This window comes from Dama dama, chromosome 6 (assembly GCF_033118175.1).
Source record: "Dama dama isolate Ldn47 chromosome 6, ASM3311817v1, whole genome shotgun sequence".
NCBI classification, from domain to species: domain Eukaryota; kingdom Metazoa; phylum Chordata; class Mammalia; order Artiodactyla; family Cervidae; genus Dama; species Dama dama.
The window spans coordinates 47,656,458-47,671,085 of record NC_083686.1 but is presented as its reverse complement, the minus strand read 5'-3'; the positions used below and the strand labels follow the sequence as shown (position 1 = coordinate 47,671,085).

At 40.1% G+C, this 14,628-nt stretch overlaps 1 protein-coding gene across 2 annotated transcripts in view; it reads right to left on the bottom strand.

Moving 5' to 3' along the window:
- FRYL (FRY like transcription coactivator) overlaps positions 1 to 14,628 on the bottom strand; it is a 300,909-nt gene that overhangs the window by 285,614 nt on the left and 667 nt on the right. The gene's annotated exons all lie outside the window — the stretch shown is intronic.

Here is a 14,628-nt window from a genome sequence, read left to right as displayed (position 1 = left end):
CAGAAAACCAGGAAACAGTACTGTATCAGAAGCCAAAAGAAAGATAACTTCACGCAGAGAATGATTTACAACACCAAATGCTGCAGAGATTTTAAGATGTGAAAGGAATCCAAATAATTTAGCAACTAGAAGGGCATTATTGACCCTTAGGGAAGAGCTTCAGAGGAGAATTGGGGGTAAAAGACAGTAGTAGCTTGAGGAATGAATTGGAAGCAAGATGCTGGAGATGTGGAAGGTAGACAGCTTTTTCCAGGAAAACACATAATCATCCACTTGAAAGACAACCCTGACATCAAGCTATAGTTTTACATGACAGGGACGGTGGTGGATTTAAAACATGTCCATGCTCCATGCTTCTACTGCAGGCAGCATGGGTTCAACCCCTGGTTGGGGAACTAAGATCCCGCAAGCCATGTGGTACAACCAAAAAATAAATTAAAATAAGGCATCGATACGTCCTTAAAGCCCTTGATGTGCTGTGCTGTGTTTAGCCGCTCAGTCGTGTCCGACTCTCTGCAACCCCATGGACTGTAGCCCACCACGCTCCTCTGTCCATGGGGATTCTCCAGGCAAGAGTACTGGAGTGGGTTGCCATGCCCTCCTCCAGGGGATCTTCCCAACCCAGGGATTGAACCCAGGTCTCCCACATTGCAGACGGATTCTCTACCGTCTGAGTCACCAGGGAAGCCCAAGAATACTCGAGTGGGTAGCCTATCCCTTCTTCAGGGGAGCTTCCCAACCCAGGAACTGAACTGGGATCTTCTGCTCTGCATGTGGATTCCTAACCGGCTGAGCTATCAGGAAAGCCCAAAGCTTTCGATCCTTCTACTTAAAAAGCCAGAGTTCAATTTCCCCTCCTCTTGGGTGCAGGCAGACGGAGTGCTTTACTGGACTTCTTGCTCCTAACAACGACACACAGAGGAGGAGTGGTGACGGCTTCAGACACTAGCTCACAAAAGGTATTGCCGCGTCCTCCCTCCTCTTTCTCTCTTAGATAATTGCTCTGCAGGAACAGCTGCCTGGTCACGGGGACGCTCAAGCAGCACTATGGAGAAAAACTGAGGCCCTTGCCAGTAACCATGCGTAACCTTGCCTTGGAAATGTTGAGTTCCAGCCCCAGGCAAAGCCTTCAGGTGACTGTAACCCCAGATGACACCTTGACCAAAGCCTTGTGAAAGACCCTGAGCCAGAACCACACAGCAAACCCACCCCCAACTCCTGAACCACAAAAATTGTGAGACAATAGATGTCTGTTGTTTTAAGCTGCTAAACTTAAGAATAATTTGTTACATAACAATGGATAGCTAATACATACACTATACAGATGGTGGACAATTTGAATTTTTGTATGGCTAATACAGGTTTCCCAGCTGGCTCTAGTGGTAAAGAACCTGCCTGCCAATGCAGGTGACGTAAGAGATGTGGGTTCGATCCCTGGGTCGGGAAGATTGCCTGGAGAAGGAAACGGCTGCCCACTCCAGTATCCTTGCCTGGAAAATCCCATGGACAGAGGAACCTGGAGGGCTATAATCCATGGGATCACAAAGAGTTGGACACGACTGAGGCGACTTAACACACACACATGGCTAATACTCTGACTTACTTCAGATAGATCTGGAAAAAGACAAGTCACATAAGATTTATCAGAACTCCCCCTTTCTCTTTTTCAGGTTTGTCTATGTATCCATGTATGTTTAGTTTGCAGTTATTTAGAAGAAATTACATCATTTAAATTTTAGTGGTGAGCAATTTAATTTTTTTATTACATGAGTATGTGGATTTCTACATTTTATGCTGGTTGTATAATTAACGATCTCTAGAAAAGATAATGTCCCTGTTTTTTAAAACTAGAACAACGTGCATTTTATTCATTCACAGTTTCATGTCTGGCTTTAGCATTTGTCAGTTAAACTTGGGAAAACATTTGGGAAAAAGTAATCAATTTTTACTGCTTTCATTAGAACATTTTCTTTGTCAGCTTTGGGAATGGATTTTATACATTGTTGGTTTTCAACCTTTCTCTATATTGCCTTTATAATTTTCTTTATCTTCACTCAGAAAGACTCTTTAGATTTAGAGTATGTTTTAAAAAATCATTTCAAGTTGTGGCTATTTTTCAAATTAGACCACAGATACTCAGGATTAGGTTGATTTGACCGATCTCACTTTTTGGTAGATGGCCCAGTATCATCACTCCCTCCTCCTCACCCCACCCCACCCCCATTCTTAAAATTAATTTCAGTCACTTTTGATGCCCCACCCCCAGTGTCTTTCATGTCCAGATCCGGCACCTGAAAATTCCACTTGAATTAGCTTGGGGCAGGACCTGGACTCATTCCTTTTACAAATCTGACTAGGTGATTCTAACAGGTAACCAACTTGAGAACCAGCAGTGTGGTAGACCCTTGCTATTCAAAGACGATCTTAAGATCTGCAGAACTGGCTTCACCTGAGAGTGGTTTGTTGCACAAACAGAATCTCAGTTTCCATCTCAGACTCGTTCAAGCAGAGTCTGCTTTTTAATAAGTCTCCAGGTCATTCGTAAGGACTTTATAATTAAGAGCACTGGCTAGATTCAAATCCTCCCTCTATGACTTACTAGCTATGTGACATTGAATAACTCAACTTCTCCGTGCCTCAAATCCCTCATTTATGAAGCAAGAATAATAACAGTACCTATGATCTATAGGGTTGTTTTGAGAATTTCACATGATATTGCACTAAAATATTTAGAACGGTGCCTGCCTTATAATAGTGAGGGCACAAAAAATGTTAGGTAGTATTTACAGCGGTTACCTCTTCCTGCTGCTTCTTTCAAGCAATACTTCTTGGACTCAACCATCATTTAAACCACTGGCTCCTGGTTGCTTCTTTGGAAGCTGCAGGCTAGCCAGAGCAGAATCAACTGAGTGCTTTCAAGAACCTAGAAATCCCTCAGTCTCCTCTCTGAAGATTCTGATTCAGTCAGTTTGCGGACTGAAATCAAATTCCAGAGAATCTGTGTTTTTAAACCCTCCCAGGGTGACCTGATGTTCCAAGTCCTCAGACTGGGAATCAGGGCTTGGCATGCTGGTATTGCAGAGCATTCACACTACCTATTCACTACTGTAACATCAGCTCCACTGACGGCCTGACAAGTCCAGATCGATATACCTGACTGACCATGGCAGCCCTCCACTTGGGTATCCTGTAGATACTGCAAAACCCTCACATTCAGAATTCATCCCAACAACCAAAATGCCCCCCTCCAATAGAAAGTCCTTTGACACTCTGTCAGCCAGTGGTTCCAGCACTGTGCCCAAAACCAGGAAGCTGGGAGTCACTCTTGTCCTCTTTCTCTTTAACTGTCCTACTCAGTTACAATGTCGATTATACATCTTCATTTTTCCTGAAATCTGTTCTCCTGTCTTTGTTAGCACTTCAACCATATTAGTTCAGGCTTTCATCTTTTATTTTTTGGAATAAAATAGCCTTAATTGATGTAGCTGTTCTTCTTGTCTTTTTTTTTTTTTTTTTAGATTTTTTTGATGTGGACCATTTTTAAAGTCTTTATTGAATATGTTACAATATTGCTTCTGTTTTATGTTTTGGTTTTTCCGCCTTGAGGTATGTGGGACCTTAACTCCCCCACCAGGGACAGAACCTGCACCCCCTGCAAAGGAAGGCAAAATCTTAACCCCTGGACCACCAGGTAAGTCCTCTCCTTGCCTTTAATTTAATCTGTTAACTACGCAGATGATAGTGATTTTTCTGAAATTCAAATCTGATCCTTGTTTCAAATCCATCTATGCCTTCCCTATTGTCTTTAGGATAAAATAGAAAGTCCTTTCTGTGACATAGGAGGTCCTTCATGGTATGATCTCTATTACTCTGACACTTTCTCTCTCCTACTTCTCCTCTGCTATGACTAATACGATCATTTTGGAGATGTTCAGAGCAACCCACTCCCTCACCTGGACGTACATATGCTGCACTTTCCTCCCTGAGAACCCTTTCTTTTGTTCTTCCTTTAGCTAACTCATTTGTCTCTCAAAATTACCTCTTGCAAAAACTTTGTTCCCTATGATGCTATAGGATCCCCTTAGTTACAATAGTAATTGCATTATGAACTGTACACATAAGTAGTTAAGCATATGGATTCCAGAGTCAGAGTGTGCTCTGAGTCCTGGTATCACTGGTTACAGCTCTGTGATAATAACCTACTTAATCTCTGTGCTTTGGTCACCTTGTTTGTGAAAGGATTATTTTAATAAGTCATCTCCTGTTTTGTCTTGAGAATTAAATGATATGACACATGAAATTCTTAGAACACTGCCTGACACAAAGTAAGTGCTTAGCAGCTATCAGTTATTATTTTTATCTCCACTGATGAACTTAGCTTTTTAACAGCAGAGGCTGTGTTTATGCTTGATTTTGTTTATGTCTTGTTTGGTTTTTTTAACCTCTGTGCTCTTTATCTGGTCCCTCCCATATCATGTATACTTGTTAATGACTATACATCTTTTATTCATTCTGTCTTTTAACAAATATTAGTTGAGCACTTATGTCAGGCACTATTGTAAGCACAAGGGATACATCAGTGAAAAAATTAAAATTCTGCCCACATAGTGCTTACCTGGAGACAGAAAGGCATAAGTAAAACATGTCAGGTGGCAGTAGACAGGGAGTCAGAGAGGGAATGGGAAATGCTAGTGACAGACAAGTGTTGTTGATGGGAGAGAAGGAAGAGAAGCATTCCAATTTTTAAATAGGATGATCAAGAAAGGTTCATTGAGAAGATGCTGGCTCAGCACAGATCTTAAGTAGATGAGAGGTTGATATCCTAGGGCACTCAGATATCCCACTCAGAGGAGGAAACAATTACATAGTCCCCAAGATGAGTATCTGCTTTGCGTATTTGAGAAAATCCAAGAGCAGTGTTGCTGCAGTGTAGTTCGAAGGGGAAGGGCAGCAGAATATGAGGTCAGGAGTTCTCTGATGGCCTAGCGGTTAAGATTCTAGGCTTTTACTGCCAAATTCAAGCCATATTTGGGGAATTGAGATCCTGCAAGCCATATGGTATGGCCCCCCTCAAAAAAAAAAAAAAAAGGTCAGAAGGGAGGCAAAGAAAGATTGCATGGTCTTACTAGCCATCATAAGGACTTTGTCGTTTATTGGAGAACACTGGAAAGCCACTGGAGAGTTCTGAGAAGAGGAGTGAGAATCTAACTTGGATTTTAACAAGATCAGTGTGGCTATGTTAAGAGTAAACTGAGGCAAGGCAGAGAGAGCAGTTAGGGGACTTGAGCAATAATTTAGGCAAGAGATGATGACATGGACCAGAGTAGTAGTAGTGAGTCTAGTGAAAAGGAATCAGATTATGGTGATGTGACTGGAAGAGAAGCCAAAAGGATTTACCACGTGAGTGCATGTAGGGTGTGAGACAAAAAAGGAGTCAAGGACAGGATGCCTCCAACGACGTTAGCCCAATTAGAAAGAGGAATTGCCTCCAAGTGAAATGGGGAATATTGAAAATAAGAGGTTAATTTTTTTCTGTTGTGGAGTTGGAGATCAGAAATTTGGTTTGGGATGTGCAAAGTGTGTGATGCCTGTTAAGTATAAAGAGAGACAGATATATGAGTCTGGAGTTCCAGAAGAAGGGTCTGTACTAGAAAACTAAATTTGGGAGTTATCAGGGCACAAATGCTATTTAAACCTCAAAATTGTATGAGATTAACATGAAAGTGACTGCAGAGATGTCCAAACTCTGAATCCAAGGGCATCCCAAAATTTAGAAGACAGAGATGAGGAGGAATCAGCAAAAAACACTGGCCAGTAAGATTTTAAGAAGAATAGAAAAGTGGGAAATTTTAGAATCAAGTGAAAAATAAGAAATGATCAATTGTGTCAAATGCTTTTCCTGGAATAGGACAAGTAATACAAGAATTGAGAATTGAAAAATCAGCCTAGTAACACGGAAGTCATGGGGACTTTTTACAAGGGCATTTGTAAGTGGAAGAGTAAGGGAAAAAACATGCTTGAAGTAGGTCCAAGAGAAACTGGGAGAAGAGGAGTTGAATCTAGGAAGTACAGAAATTCTTTCAAGTTTTTACATAAAAGCAAATAAATAGGATGTGGGCTCAAGGGAAGTTTGCGGGGAGCAGTTATTGTTGTTAAAGGTGTGAGAATTATAGAATGTTTATAAGCTGGTGGGAATAGTCCAACAGTAAAGGGAAGTCAATGATGCAGGAGAGAGTGAGAAGAACTGCTGAAAGGATGGCTTGGAATAGATTAGAGAATGAGATCCACCACAGCAAAAGACACAGTAACAGGAGGAAAGACAGACTCTATGGGCACAGAGGCAGGTAGGCTGGCAGATGTCATAAGAGCCTGAGATTATTCACTGCATCTCTTAAAGGTCCTTTAAAGAAATATCAGAACACATATTCTGTTACATATATAAATGACTTCTCATTTAACTATTTTAAAAAGAGCCTAGTATGCATGATACTGTTGATAGAAACATAGAGGGACACAGAATCTTTTCTAGCAAGAGTTAGTACTGTGGGTGAAATAGGTAAACAAACAACGTGGAGGTGAAAGTATTATCAAAAAGACATTTGAAAATACTACAGGAGCTAAGACTGAGAAAAGCATTGAACAAAATTTTCAGAAAATATAAGCATGCAGCCAGGACTAATTTCCTAAGGTTTAATATTCTGGGTCAGTAAACTTGCATAATTCTGTGTTTTAACATTATAAGAATCTGAAAGTTCTCATTTCCTGCATAGATGGAAAAGCAAATAATTGCATTTGCTTTTTGGCCAATTTGAGGTTGATACAGTGAAACTGGTCTGACACTGTTAATACTTTACATGTCTAGACCTCAAACTTGCTTCTGTATCAGAAACTCCTTGGCTCTTGAATCAGAGCTTTAAAAATATTTTTTTCATGTAATAATTTTTCTTAAAAGAATTCATGAATATTATTTAAATATTTACAGTTGGCCTGAATCTTAAACATTTTGTGGGAGTTAACTATATATAAATATATATTTCAACTTTAAAAGAAGTTTAAGGCCCACTCTCCTAGGAGTTAGTATGATAAAATGAATTATTCCCTTTGTGGTTCTAATCTTATAAGAAAATAACTCCAAATCTGAAATTTCTGAGTGGAACCCAGATTCAGAACTTCAAAATCAGCTATATGCAGCTGCACCCTGGCTCCCCTAATCCATCTAACAGCTTTTAATGGGTTCTATTAGTGACATTAGAAAAGGCACAGCAGATGTGCAAGATGGCTTCTGAAATCTAAAGTAGGACAGATGGTTCTCTGACTGATTGACAGCATGAGGAGCTCTACTGCAAGGGTCACCTCCTGTGAAGGTTTGCCCCTCCCAACTCCCACTCCTGCTTCGGCCTGCAAATGGAAGGGTCTTATGAGAAAGAAAAGCAGGGACGGCTATTCAGAATGTCTTTGTTTAAAAATATTCATTGTAGTGAAAAGATTTTCTGTAAAAGAAAAAGTCACCTAGATATGGAAAAAAATTCTCCTTTTTTAACCTTTGACAAAGAATTGACTCTCTGCATAGTTACAACAAAGTAGATTCATGTTTGAACACAATACTCAGGAGACTGGAGGTAGAGATGAAAGAACAAAGAACTAATATAATTGGAATTTATAAGCATTGATTAGTACTACTGTTTAGTATTATCAAACAGCATTGGTTAGTACTAGACTATTTCACCACTGGAACTCCCATATTGCCCTTAAAAATAAACTTATTTTAAATTTTAACTATTTATGATTGGTAACCAGGAATTAATAGTCTAGACTACACCACCTGTATGCTTATCCCTCTCTCTCTCTCTCTTTTTTTTTTTCCTCTCTCTTGTTTTTCCAAATTCCTTTCTAGTACTTCAGATCTTTAAGAAAAGTAAAAACAAACTCACATTCATTGCATGTAAACTAAATGCTGGGCCCTGTACTAGGTGATTTCTTATAATTTAATATGATTTGGGATCTCAGCAATATTAACTGACTCTTTCCTCTTAGGTTCACATTAATACAGAAACTTGGGCCCCTGATTTTATTGATATTCTTCTTTGTCTCTTCTGCTGTTAGAGGGAAGTATAGTGTTAGTGGCTCAGCTGTATCAGATTCTTTGCGACCCCACGGATTGCAGCCCACCAGGCTCCTCTGTCCATGAAATTCTCCAGGCAAGAATACTGGAGTGGGTTGCTGTTCCCTTCACCAGGAGATCTTCCAGACCCAGGGACTGAACCTGGGTCTTCCACACTGCAGGCAGATTATTTACCATCAGGGAAGCCCCTGGTGTCAGAGGGAAACCAAACACAAAATACACCCAGGAATATGTGTCCACACCTAATTTCAGATGCATGCTATGATTCCAAGATTTCTGCCTTCCACCCAGCTCTTAAAGACATTTATACAGTGGCAGATGCAAGGTCTCTCCATAGAAGAGACTCAGGAACAGTGACGTGTTTGTAAGGAAGAGCTGGGGATAAATTGTTTTGAAACTTCCTTTGTCTAAAGTTATGCTTATTTAGAGCAAGCTGCCAAAGTACCAGTGAATTCACATCCTGCTGGGAAGCCTGGTTTTTGGAGGGTCTTCAAAAAGTGCTGCATATTGATAAAAGTCTGAAGACTACAGTGGATCCTATACAGAGATACATTTAGACTTTACTCTTGAGGCTCATGAAGTAAACTGGGTTCAGACCATATGGACAGCAAACTCCCAGCTACCTCTTTCTATCCTCAAACAATTCTAGAAGTAATGAATAGCTGACTAAGTGACGCATAAGAATGAATAAGTGATCTGGAATATAGAATAATGGAAACCACTCAGTCAGAACAGCATACAGAAAGACAAAAAAAAAAAAAGGCAACATATGAGATCTACTGGATAATATAGGTGCTCAACACTGCTAACTATTAGAGAAATGCAAATCAAAACCACAGTGAGGTATCATCTCATACCAGTCAGGATGGTCACCATCAAAAAATCTAAAACTAACAAATGCTGAAGAGGGTGTAGAGAAAATAAAAGCCCTCCTACACTATTGGTCAGTGTATTGGTCAGTCAGCAAAAACAAGATGGGGAGCTGACTGTGGCTCAGATCATGGACTCCTTATTGCCAAATTCAGACTTAAATTGAAGAAAGTAGGGAAAACCACTAGACCATTCAGGTATGACCTAAATCAAATCCCTAATGATTATACAGTGGAAGTGAGAAACAGATTTAAGGGACGAGATTTGATAGACAGAGTGCCTGATGAACTATGGACGGAAGTTCATGACATAGCACAGGAGACAGGGATCAAGACCATCCCCAAGAAAAAGAAATGCAAAAAAGAAAAATGGCTGTCTGAGGAGGCCTTACAAATAGCTGTAAAAAGAAGAGAAGCCAAAAGCAAAGGAGAAAAGGAAACTTATACCCATTTGAATGCAGAGTTCCAAAGAATAGCAAGGAGAGATAAGTAAGCCTTCCTCAGTGATCAGTGCAAAGAAATAGAGGAAAACAATAGAATGGGAAAGAATAGAGATCTCTTCAAGAAAATTAGAGATACCAAGGGAATATTTTATGCAAAGATGGGCTCAATAAAGGACAGAAATGGTATGGACAAAACAGAAGCAGAAGACATTAAGAAGAGGTGGTAAGAATACACAGAAGAACTGTACGAAAAAGATCTCCATGACCCAGATAATCACTATGGTGTGATCACTCACCTAGAGCCAGACATCCTGGAATGTGAAGTCAAATCGGCCTTAGGAAGCATCACTACAAACAAAGCTAGTGGAGGTGATGGAATTCCAGTTGAGCTATTTCAAATCCTAAAAGATGACGCTGTGAAAGTGCTGAACTCAATATGCCAGCAAATTTGGAAAACTCAGCAGGGGCCACAGGACTGGAAAAGGTCAGTTTCATTCCAATCCCAAAGAAAGGCAATGCCAAAGAATGCTCAAACTACCACACAATTGCACTCCTCTCACACGCTAGCAAAGTAATGCTCAAAATTCTCCAAACCAGGCTTCAACAGTATGTGAATCATGAAATTCCAGCTGTTCAAGCTGGTTTTAGAAAATGCAGAGGAACCAGAGATCAAATTCCCAACATCCACTGGATCATCAGAAAAGCAAGAAAGTTCCAGAAAAACACCTATTTCTGCTTAATTGACTATACCAAAGCCTTTGCTTGTGTGGATCACAAAAAACTGGAAAATTCTGAAAGAGATGGGAATACCAGACCACCTGATCTGCCTCTTTTTTTTTTTTTTTCTGATCTGCCTCTTGAGAAACCTGTATGCAGGTCAGGAAGCAACAGTTAGAACTGGACATGGAAAAACAGACTGGTTCCAAATACGAAAAGGAGTACGTCAAAGTTGCAATTTGTCACACTGCTTATTTAACATATACAGAGTACATCATGAGAAGCGCTGGGCTGGATGAAGCACAAGCTGGAATCAAGATTGCCGGGAGAAATATCAATAATCTCAGATATGCAGACACCACCAACCTTATGGCAGAAAGTGAAGAAGAATTAAAGAGCCTCTTGAGGAAAGTGAAAGAGGAGAGTGAAAAAGTTGGCTTAAAGCTCAACATTCAGAAAACTAAGATCATGGCATCTGGTCCCATCACTTCATGGCAAATAGATGGAGAAACAGTGTCAGACTTTAATTTTTGGGGCCCCAAAATCACTGCAGATGGTGACTGCAGCCATGAAATTAAAAGACACTTGTTCCTTGGAATGAAAGTTATGACCAACCTAGACAGCATGTTAAAAAGCAGAGACATTACTTTGCCAACAAAGGTCTGTCTAGTCAAGGCTATGGTTTTTCCACTAGTCATGTATGGATGTGAGAGGTGGACTATAAAGAAAGCTGAGCTCCAAAGAATTGATGCTTTTGAACTGTGGTGTTGGAGAAGACTCTTGAGAGTCCCTTGGACTACAAGGAGATCCAATCAGTCCATCTTAAAGGAAATTAGTCCTGAATGTTCATTGGAAGGACTGATGTTGAAGCTGAAACTCCAATACCTTGGCCAACTGATGTGAAGAGCTGATTCATTTGAAAAGACCCTGATGCTGGAAAAGATTGAAGGCAGGAGGAGAAGTGGACGACAGAGGATGAGATGGTTGGATGGCACTACCGACTCAACGGACAGGAGTCTGAGTAAACTCCGGGAGTTGGTGATGGACAGGGAGATCTGGCGTGCTGCAGTCCATGGGGTTGCAGAGTCGGACATGACTGAGCAACTCAACTGAACACTATTGATGGGAATTTAAATTGGTGCAGCCTCCAAAAAAAACAGTATGAAGATTCATTTAAAAATTAAAAATAGAGCTACCATATGATCCAACAATCCCACTCTTGAGTAAATATGCAGAAAATACAAAAACTCTAATTCAAAAATATGTATACACTCTCATGTTCATAGCAGCACTAATTATAATAACTAAAACACGGAAACAACCCAAGTGCCCATCAACAAACAATTGACTTAAGAATATGTAGCATACATATACAATGGAATATTACTCATTCATAAAAAAGAATGAAAATATTGCCATTTGCAGCAACATGGACGGACCTAGAGAATATCATATTTAGTTAGTAAGTCAGAAAAAGACTGACTGATACCAAATATTATATGGCATCACTTCCATGTGAATCTAAAAAATATTACAAGTAAGTCTATATACAAAACAAAATCAAACTCACAAATATAGAAAACTAGCTTATGGTTAACAAAGGGGAAAGGGATTACGAGGGATAAATTTGGAGTATGAGATTAACGGACACAAACTACTATACATAAAGTAGAAACTAGAATTTTCTGTACAGTAAAGAGAACTATATTCAATATCTTGTAATAACCTATTGTGGATTAAAAATTGTTGCCTGACATATGAAGAATGCTGTGGCCATCAAACCACTAGCTACCACCACAGCCCACAACCGTAAGCCTGATGGAACTGAAAATGGATACAAAAGGGCTGCTGGATGCCAAGCCCTCAGCCACTGCAGCCGTCCCCAGTGGTGTACAATGAGGGGACTCAGGATGAGAAAGCACAGGACCCTGGCTCTAGATAGCCAAGGTGCATGCTAAAGAAATGATCTCAATGACTGTTGCATATTTCCATACACAGAAAAATACTAAAATCATTAACTTGAGATGTCTGGTATTCTTTAACCAACAGTAAGACTCTTGAGAATCCCTTGGACTGCAAGGAGATACAACCAGTCCATCCTAAAGGAGATCAGTCCTGGGTGTTCTTTGGATGGACTGATGCTGAAGCTGAAACTCCAATACTTTGGCCACCTCATGGTGGCCTGATGCTGGGAGGGATCGGGGGCAGGAGGAGAAGGGGATGACAGAGCATGAGATGGCTGGATGGCATCACCGACTCGATGGATGCGAGTTTGAGTAAACTCTGGGAGTTGGTGATGGACAGGGAGGCCTGGCATGTTGCAAGTCATGGGGTTGCAAAGAGTAAGACACGACTGAGCGACTGAACTGAACTGAACTGAATCTTTTGATGTTCCAACTACCTGGTTTTTGTTGCAAAACTCCTATATTGTATGTACTGGCTCCTCCCTGAACTTTTTGGAGCAGTCTCTCAGACCTACCTGAGAGGCTGTCTCCTGGGCTTGATGTCCTTAGCAGGTCCACTGACTAAAATATATTTCTCAACTTTTACGTTGTACATTTTTTTTTTCAGCCGATACTATAATGGAAAATAATCTGAAAAAAAATCGTATATATAACTATATGAGTCACTTTGCTGTACACTGAAACTGGCACAGTACTGTAAATCAACTATGTTTCAATAATTTAAAAAAAGAGAGAGAAATCAAAAGGTGAATCAACTTTCAGTAAGCCTTTGGCACCTACCCAATCTATGTTTAAATTCTTTAATTGTTGCATTACCAATGGACTCATTAACCTCTAAATGCCAGAAGAGAAAATGCCAATTTACCTTGAATGTTTAGAATCTTATTTTTTCCCACAGAAAGAGTATCATACCCTTTCTTCAACAGAAATCCAAGTTTTCAGTTAACTTGATTGCTGAGAAATATGTGGGCAACGGAAAATACACTCATCAATATCTATCATGTGCCAAGTGTTAGGCCTGGCTCAGTAATATAAAGAATATGGTAAAATTATGTTCTCTTACAGTTTATTCAGAAAGCAAAGAACAGATTACGTTTTAGCGTTAAGCTCACTCCGTGTCTTATTTTCCTATTTTTGATTTTTCTTGTATAAAAATGTACTCAAATTCACTTAAGAAACACTTATTGATTTCATACTATGTGCTAATCATTTTTGATGCCAGACAGGCTCCTACCCTTACCGATCTTTCATTCTAGTGAGGTGCTGTAGAGGGGGGCTGGGAGGGGGCGGCAGTGGGGGGTGGTGGGGGGTTGTGGAGGAGAGAATAGACAAATAATTGTTTAGGTCATGATGAATGGTATGAAAATAATAAATGGAGTAACATGGAGAGTGACTGGGGAGCTATTTTAATTGTGTGATCAGGGAAGGTTTCTTTGATATGATGACATCAAGTGCAACCACAAACAAGAAGTCATGTGATCATCTGGAGGAATAAAGTTATTGAAAAAGCAACAGTGGTTGTAGAAGAAGGAATGGTGATTGCAAAGGTCCCGAACTCTGAACCAGACTACCATGTTCTAGGAGCAAAATGAATATTAATTATTAATACTGATGACCTTAAGGATGTATTAGGGACTATAATGATTTATAAGCCAAGTTCTCAGTCTGAGAGAAGCTCTGCAATAGAGACAGAAATGAGCAAAAAGATCACAACAGTGGCAGAACAACATTATAGTGATAGAATTTTGCACAAAGAGTTACGAAGGAGTTATTAATCCTCAGGGTATATTTCAGGGAAGTCTTTGCAAAGGAGGTAATGTAAAAGCAGGATTTTGAACTATCAATAGTGTTGACAAGGCAGGAAGGCTGTCTATGTCAGGGGCAAAGCATACAGGGAACTGTGAGTGCAAAGGAGTTTCCTCCAGTGAACACTAAATTAGAAGCGAGACTCAAGAGGACAGAGTCCAAGACATGAAAGGGCCCGATATTCTGCGCATGATAGGAGATACCAAAAGCTCTAAGGAATGAACCACAGGATTGAATTTTAGATGGATCACCACAGACTGTCTCCCAAATTGGAGGCAGCGAAGAAAGATGGAATGAGGATAGTCACAGTTGGGCTCGGTAGGAAGTAAAAGCGATCTGAGAGGTTTTTAGGAGTTAAACGGAGAGGGCTGACGGTTCACTGCTTAATCACCAAAAACTTTCAGTAGCTGGCTCTCAACAAATATTTGTATAGTGAAGAAATGAATGAATGGTGGTTGAAGAGTCATGAGTTGCGCCCTCCAACTTCCATTACTAGAGAACTTGGACGGCTCGTTTAAGTGTGTCGTTTTAAACCCAACAACCCTATGAGGTAGGTCGTATTTCCATTTTTTAGCAGAGAAAAACCTGAGGTTCAGAGAAAGCTGGAATGTACCTTGCCTGAGATTTCTAGAACTAGTCAGAAGTTAGGCTCAAAAGTATCAGCCAAGTGCACATGTTTAAATAGTTATTTGCTACTACTTAGCCTA